Raw genomic sequence first — 8,065 nt, forward strand, 5'->3', positions numbered from 1 at the left:
CGAGTTGTGCGTATTTAACCAGATGAGGAGAAAAGTATAATACACACTCGCGTTGCGGGGTGGGGGTGGGGGGATTAAAAAAATAATAACTCTATTTTTGTAATTCTATTGAGTTTTCATATTGTCACGCAGACAAATTGGTTCTATATTCCTGAGCCATGCTGCATTATGCCAGGGGAGGAAGGCACATCCCTGCTTCACTAAATTGTGGGGGAGTAGACTCAGTGGAATGAAGAAAGAAAAAAAAAAAAAAAAAAAAAGCTGATGAACACAATCCATTCTCAGCTGAAGTTGTGGGTGGGCTCCAGGATATTTTGGTAACTCACTTGCACAATATACTGCTGCAATGTGCAAAAAAGAAACAATGCCAGCGTGCTGCACACACCACAGTTTTAACCTCCTGTAAACCGAGTCACACACCTTGGCCACACGGTGTTCATCTGGATGGAAGATGCAACAAGTGAGCCGGGGTGCCCCATCCTGCTGCCAGCAGCAGGCTGACCCCCCCGCCATGGGACGGCAGGCAGCACACCCCCAGGCTTCTCCACATGCAACCCCAATTGTAGCAGCACAGGGAGTTGCCACCCTTCCTCGCCAGCACCAAACCATGGGGGACACCGCTGAGGCTCTGTACACCCACAGCCTAGCTCAGGTGCTTGCTCCGCATCTCTCCAATGCCCAAATCACGGCTGGCAGTGGCCCAGGGCTGGCCCTAGGAGAAGTCCAGCTCCCAGGACAGGCCCTTGGCTCCCACAGCCAGCACCAAAATTGCACCCAGGGAACTTGCTCCCTACACAAACAGATGCACTCACTGAAAATATAAACCCATCTCCCTGCCTGCCCTGGATGCTCCAAGTTACTCCTAGAGAGGTCCAAAAGCCCACAAAACCCCATCTCCCGCCCAGGTATTAATACAGACTCTCTTGTACACACGTTTGATAATTTTCTGCAGTGAACAGTGGAACACGCATTGCAAAACGTAAAGGTGAAATAAAAGAAAATAGCATTTCTCTAATGGTGAAAAAGCGGACAGCCAAAGGCTGTAAATTGCTTTACAAGGTCCCACCAGGCATGATGGGTTGCTGCTGTCTTTTCTCAGAACTTAACTCCTCTTTCCTCTGTGAGCCTATAGGCAAGGAAGCAGGTTTTAAGGCAAATCAGAGACCTTCTGCCACCCTCATTCATGCAAGGGACCCCCTCTCCCCTCAGCTGGACCAGTTAGAAGGAATTTATCTGGCTACTAAGTGCAGGTTCAAGGTCCCTTAATATGTTATTTCTTACCTTGTGATAGGCATTTGTCATGGTTTAACCCTAGCCAGCAACTATGCACCACGTGGCTGCTCACTCACTCCCCCCCCACCCAGTGGGATGGGGGAGAAAATTGGGAAAAGAAGTAAAACTCATGGGTTGAGATAAGAACGGTTTAACAGAACAGAAAAGAAGAAACTAATAATGATAATGATAACACTAATAAAATGACAACAGTAGTAAAAGGATTGGAATATACAAATGATGCACAGTGCAATTGCTCACCACCCGCCGACCGATGCCCAGTTAGTCCCCAAGCGGCGATCCCCCCACCCCCACTCCCCCCAGTTCCTATACTAGATGTGACGTCCCATGCTATGGAATATTCCTTTGGCCAGTTTGGGTCAGCTGCCCTGCCTGTGTCCCCTCCCAACTTCTTGTGTCCCTCCAGCTTTCTTGCTGGCTGGGCATGAGAAGCTGAAAAATCCTTGACTTTAGTCTAAACACTCCTTGGCAACAACTGAAAACATCAGTGTGTTATCAACATTCTTTGCATACTGAACTCAAAACATAGCACTGTACCAGCTACTAGGAAGACAATTAACTCTATCCCAGCTGACACCAGGACAGCATTTTTCTCCACATCCTGAGTATTCAAAGAAAGCTAGGTAAATCCGACTTAAGACCAAAATTCACCTCTGAGCTCAGAGCAAGATTATCACGCTATTAGGATTCATTCTGGGGACCATTACACATACTGAGAAAAAAAGTGGCTATACAAGAGCAGAGTGCTCTCAACCTTCTCATCTCAGTGAACTTCAGCTATGAGAGAAGAATGGCCCAACATTGACAGAGAAGAGACAGTACAATAGAAAGGTGTCCAAACACAAAACTCTGTTCCAAAGTTTCTATGATGGTTTTGTTCAGCCCTGTGGAAAATACGCATATATCTGGTTTTGCTGATTTTATTTTCTTTGACATTTGAAACTTATAACAAATTGGACTCAATTTAATACAAGAATTTCTAAGCACGTACATGTGGCATTTCTTTCCAAGTAATTTTCTTCTATTATTATCAGAATAACTCATTACGTACGTGACAAAGTCTCTGTGTCAGTACATTCTAAACCTTACAAGAACAGGATTGTACCAGAATTAGGTATTCCGTATCAAATGCATCTTCGACAGACTCAAGTAAATGAGGAACAAAAGTTTAAGGCTGTCTGAAACTAAGTGCAGTTGTCAGCTGCTGTTTTTCAAACAAGCCATCTAGTACTCACATCCTTGGAAAAGCAGTGATACAGAGCCAGAGAAATTAACTGTATCCCAGGGGCTTGAGATTGAACGCTAAAAAAAATAAAAAAATAAAAAATTACCTGGTTCTTCCTATATAGAGATTCAAGAAGGTAGTGGAAAAAAAATTATTAAATGCTTGTTTGGGGAAATTTTTTGAACCAGAAAATTGCGTAGAAGATAGCTCAAAACAGTGAAAATTATTAGCATAATAAAACCAAAAACGTGCATATGGTACAGTCAGTTAACAATAAAATTTCATAATTGCACCACCATAGTTACTCTTAGCAAATACCAGCTCTAGACTCAACAAAAGAGCTCTTCCTTCTCCCACTGACTCGAACATAGCTACACACATGAATTTATCTAGTTATCTATCCTAAGTTTGTATAATTTTGGAAAAAAAAAAAGGGAACCCAACACACACACACAGAGAAACCCACCCTCCATCTGCAAGGTCAGATCAGAGAGCGAAAGGGTGCCCCACACAAGAGAGCATCTCTGCCCCCATGCTCCCCCTGGCTGCCCCAGAGCCAGCTCCGCTTCCCAGCCCTTCTGTGCTCTATGGCAGCATGCCAGCCTTGAGCAAGTATTGAACAGGACCTGAGTATTCAGTATCTTTTGGTTTCAGCTCATCTATAAAATGATGACAAAAAGCAGACTTTTTGTTGGGGGGAATTTTCAGCTGGATCAGGCCTATAACGTAGTACTGCAAAAAAGCCAAGCAACCGGAGGGGGGGGGGCGGGGGGGGACACATGACAACCCAACAAAAAAAAAAAACCAACAAAAAAACCCCAAACACCACACCAACCCAGCCACTATGTATTCAGTAAGAGTACTACATCTATATGCCATCGCTTCTGAGAGGAGTGCAGGCAGAGGAGATCATCATCCGTGTTGGGCTGCAGGTTTCTCTCTGTTCTGAGCACCTCACCACATGCAACGTGTGCATGAAAAGGCGTGGTGTGAAATGGAAAACCCTGCATAACAACATAGTGGCTTGGTTGATACAGCTTAACAATTGGCCATGAAAACAAACAAACAAAAAGACAGGACTGTACTTGAGAAATACCTGTTTGCCAACTTAATTCTTATCATACAGTCAGATCAGTCAACTGCAAACACAGTTACAGATATCTGTAATAAAATATTAATAGCTCTTGTATACTGCTTCCACAAGGTTATGTAGTGAAAAATGAATGTTGCTAACACACTTCCACATTTTCTCTTCTGTTACGGCTGAAAGCTTACACTGGAGAAAGCCAGTTTACTGCAGCATTATTCCTTTTTTCTTCCAGGAGGTATTTTTCCTTTAAACCTTAGAGAATAATTAAAATTCCTCACACAGGACAATGGTAAATAAGATTAGGGCATGCATTTCAAATGTAGCATACTAATGGCATTTTTGGACCTCATAATAAATCATCTCTATTCTCTGCAAGCAGTAGAGAAAACGGATAAAATATCTGAAATATACATCCCAATATATGAGTCCCATAACTTCACTCTTATCTTTCCATGTCTCTGACTTGCCCAGACATCTTGGCATTGTAGACAGAATATTAGCTTTTTTTATACATCACACAACAACCCAATAATCTCATTAACTGCAAATACTGTAGGAATGCAGCAGCCTGCTGATACCCACAAAACCATTTCAGCTTTTGCCAGGGCCAGTTGTCAGCAATAAGCAGCCAAACATACATTGCTCTATCTGATTCACTTTATCATTTCATTTTACAGCTTCTGTTTAGCACTGAGCTGATAGAAGAGAAATGTTTTAACATTCAATATGAGGACTGCTTATGTCAATACACTGAAGCTGCTTTGGTTTTGTACCTAACCTTTGGATGATCTCATCTCTTCCATAGGTTTCTGACATTTATGTTTGTTCTGAGTAGCTGCAGTTTACCCTACTGCAAACAGTAGGATCATGACTGGATATTTCCCTTATCTGATAGGTTTTCTCTCAGCTTGCTTTTCTTTTTCCTTCCATATAACATCAGCAGAAACCATTGCAGTGTTTTCCACCTCCCCTGGGCTATATCACACTGTATCTATTGAGACAACTACAAACCTTGTTTCCTGGTTTGGGGCAAATCCATTTCTCCTGATTCAACTTTGAGTTCAGGTAAATCTCAGCCCTCTGTTAAACCCTGGGAGGGTGAAATGGCCATGTGTATGCTATGCCTGATAAACCCTGTCCTAGTTTGCAAGAAATCCTGCTGGTTTTGCACATTAGACATTTCTTAATATTTCTTTCCTCTAGGAAATCATTTTGGCTAAACAAGGATAACAAATTAGTTTGTCTTCTAGTTTTCACAACTAGTAGAAATGAAAAGAGGAATAAAAGATTAAGGAATATGGAGTGTGGGTGCTTTTATTTTCAGGAAATTGCATAGATAAAAGAGAATTTTTTTCTTCCAACAGACATTCTCCAAATCCCCTTTAAGTTCAATTTTCTGCTGTACTTCCCAGATAAGCATTCAGTACTTCTTGGTTTTAGCTCATGCAATCAATATAAATCAGAAAATTGTTACCCTCTGAATGCTAACTAACACATTTTCTCTTTTCTCTTCAATAACTTCAGGCTAGAGCAGGTACTCCTCACGCGGGTTGCTGTTTGCGGTCTTCAAAGATGAAATCTTTATCATGGACTTTTGTTACTTTACAATCTTTACTATTGACTTTCAAGTTCCTGTGACAATGGAAAGGCTGTCACTTTGAGGCCAGCCTTCAAAAAACTTCAGCTTATTTACAGCAGCATGAGCTGAGCGTGCCAGCTGACTCGTGCCTTATTCCTGTGTCTGTGGGAAGGCTCCTTTTCTGCACCAGATGCACCACCAGCATCACACCAGCCATCACAGCCTGAGGGCAAGCGCAGACCCCCATGGGGTTGGCATTAGTGCTCGCTCAGCTCCCTAAACCTACTGCCAAGTAGGCAGCTGGAAGCTGTGAAGTTTAGTCAGAAATTTTGATGGAAAATGCCAAAAAGATAACTAAAAGCTGCCGAGGCTTTTCTTACATCAAGGACTCAGAAGTTCCACTTACAGAAAGCTTAGAAGTGAGATCAGCAATTCAGGGAGCTGGAGAATTTGATTATATGATAGCTCAGTTATTGTGATTGTAATGGCAACTCCACCTGAGGCTACAACCACTTCCCAGGTCAACTCAGCTGTTCAGGATGTATCTGGTCTGGAGGATCTTGTTTAGAAATAGCTGTTAACTCTTTTGGGGAAGATTTCCACGGCAAGCCAGCAAAATCAGTGATACAACAATATTAACAAATCTCACTCACACAAAAATCCAGTTAAATGGAGAAATAAATGCACACTCATTTCCCAAAGTACAGCACACGTGAAGTCCTCCCCTAATGGATGAGCACCAAAGTGGGTGCCTGAATCATTCCAATGACTTTCTAGCAGAAAGTATCATTGTATGCAGGACTTGGTCACCATTTTCAGTTCAGCACTTGGAAAAAAGCAGTAACCTGCTTTGAAGGGGAGTCAATCCATTAATTAATAATGGGAGACAAATTAAAATACGGTAGCATTAAAACAGTATGAGAAGGAAGGTGTGACTGAGGTACTGTTCACCTAGACACAGGCAGCTCCCACACAAGCACAGAATTACAAACAGGCTAAGGTGACAGCCACACAAGTACACCCTTACCCCACTGCCCAGGGCACTGCACCTCTGGGGGTGTCCCCACAACACTGTGCCTCCAGTGGTGCTCACAAGCTATTTCAGATTCAGCAAACCCCATACACTCCTCCTGCAGCAATTCAGCATTTTTTTGGACCCCAAAACGACTTGACATTACTCTTGAAGCTATCCAGCTCTCCAGAAGCTCTTAAAAAACAGACACTCCACAAGCACAAAAACCCCTCCAGATTTCCTCAGTCAGCCACAACTTTTCCAGTTTGTGACACAGCCTTACTCATCGTCTAGCTACAGCACGTTTTTACAGCTACAATCCATTTAGCTACAAAATATGGGTCCAAGCCACTTCCAGATTTTTCCCCCCAGAGGAAAACCTTCTCATTTAACCCACTTCTCAGCTTATCCTTCCGACAACATAGCCACACTGCTTATCAGAAGGAGCAGAAAAGACAGGAATGAAGAAAACAGACAGAAATAACTCTTTTTCTTCCAGAAATTTCAAATGCTATCATTCTCTTATTGCTAGGCATCCTGCTCACCTCCTCCTCCATGCAAGTGTGAGCACCAGCAAGGGTACAGGTCTCAGAGGTATTGCACATAGTGCTGCTTTATAGCTGTCGTTTCTGATTAAAAGCTGCAGGTGTACTCCACTCGAGCGAGGCTGGATCTCTCTCCGGGACTGCCGTCAGTCCGCATAAGGCCCCTACATAAAACAAAAAGAAAAAAAAAAATGAAACGCTGCAGCTCTTTGTGTTCATCTGGCTCAGCAATGAACATCTAAATATAAAATGTTTATTGTCACTTAAGGTGAGCTCTGTGTCCCAAGCCAACGAGTTGGCATCCTGCAAAGCCAGGCATATATTTGCAATTGTTGCCATCCAATAGTTTGCATTGTTATGAACTAGATTTAATGGTTACACTCTGTATCTATTACCCATTTAAATTACTCTTCCAGCATGTGAATATTAAACACTGGAAAAGGCAGATGAATGCCTGTACAAAACTACAGTAAGAAAAGAAAGATTCTAACAAAATGTTTAATAGAAACAAGTGGCACCCTGACTCCAGTGATGTTTCACTCCTCTCTGCTGAGCCCAGAACTGGATGACATTGTTCCAAACTTGTTAGCGTAGAATCATAGAATAGTTTGGCTTAGAAGGGGCCTTCAAATGTCATCTAGTCCAACCCGCCCCCCCCCCGCAATGAGCACAGGCATCTTCAACTAGGTCAGGTTGCTCAGAGCCCTGTCCAACCTGACCTTGAAGTTTCCAGGGATGGGGCATCTACCACCTCTCTGGGCAACCTGTGCCAGTGTTTCACTACTCTCACTGTAAAAAATTTCTTCCTTATATCTAGTCTGAATCTACCCTTTTTTAGTGTAAAACCATTACCCCTTGTCCTATTGCAACACTCTCTACTATAAAGTCTGTCCCCAGTATGCCAGTAAAGAAAACATTTCCATCCTTACTATTGTCCTGTTTGAGTCTTGATTTATGAGATCTAAATTTTACACATGAAAGCATTCTTAAGAAAATCATACAAATTAGTCCCTCTGACCTAAATGGCAATAGGAAAATAAATAAATAAATAAATAAAAATCACATCACCAAGCTGCTTTTGATAACTTTTTTCCCCACAAAAACTTTCCTGCAGACCAGGTGTTCTTCCATGTTTATTTTCAAATCTTTCTTCCGTCTTTCAAACTTAAGGGGAAGAGATTCAACATTTTTGAGCATGATTCCAAGTGCCACGAAGAATTATTGCACTGGGGAGAAAGGAGGACTTTCCACTCAAATTTTATTTTCTTAATTTGGTTTTTTGTTGGTTTTTTTTTTAAATCTCATGCCCAGGACATGGACA

Source organism: Buteo buteo, unplaced genomic scaffold, assembly GCF_964188355.1.
Source record: "Buteo buteo unplaced genomic scaffold, bButBut1.hap1.1 HAP1_SCAFFOLD_74, whole genome shotgun sequence".
Classification (NCBI taxonomy): domain Eukaryota; kingdom Metazoa; phylum Chordata; class Aves; order Accipitriformes; family Accipitridae; genus Buteo; species Buteo buteo.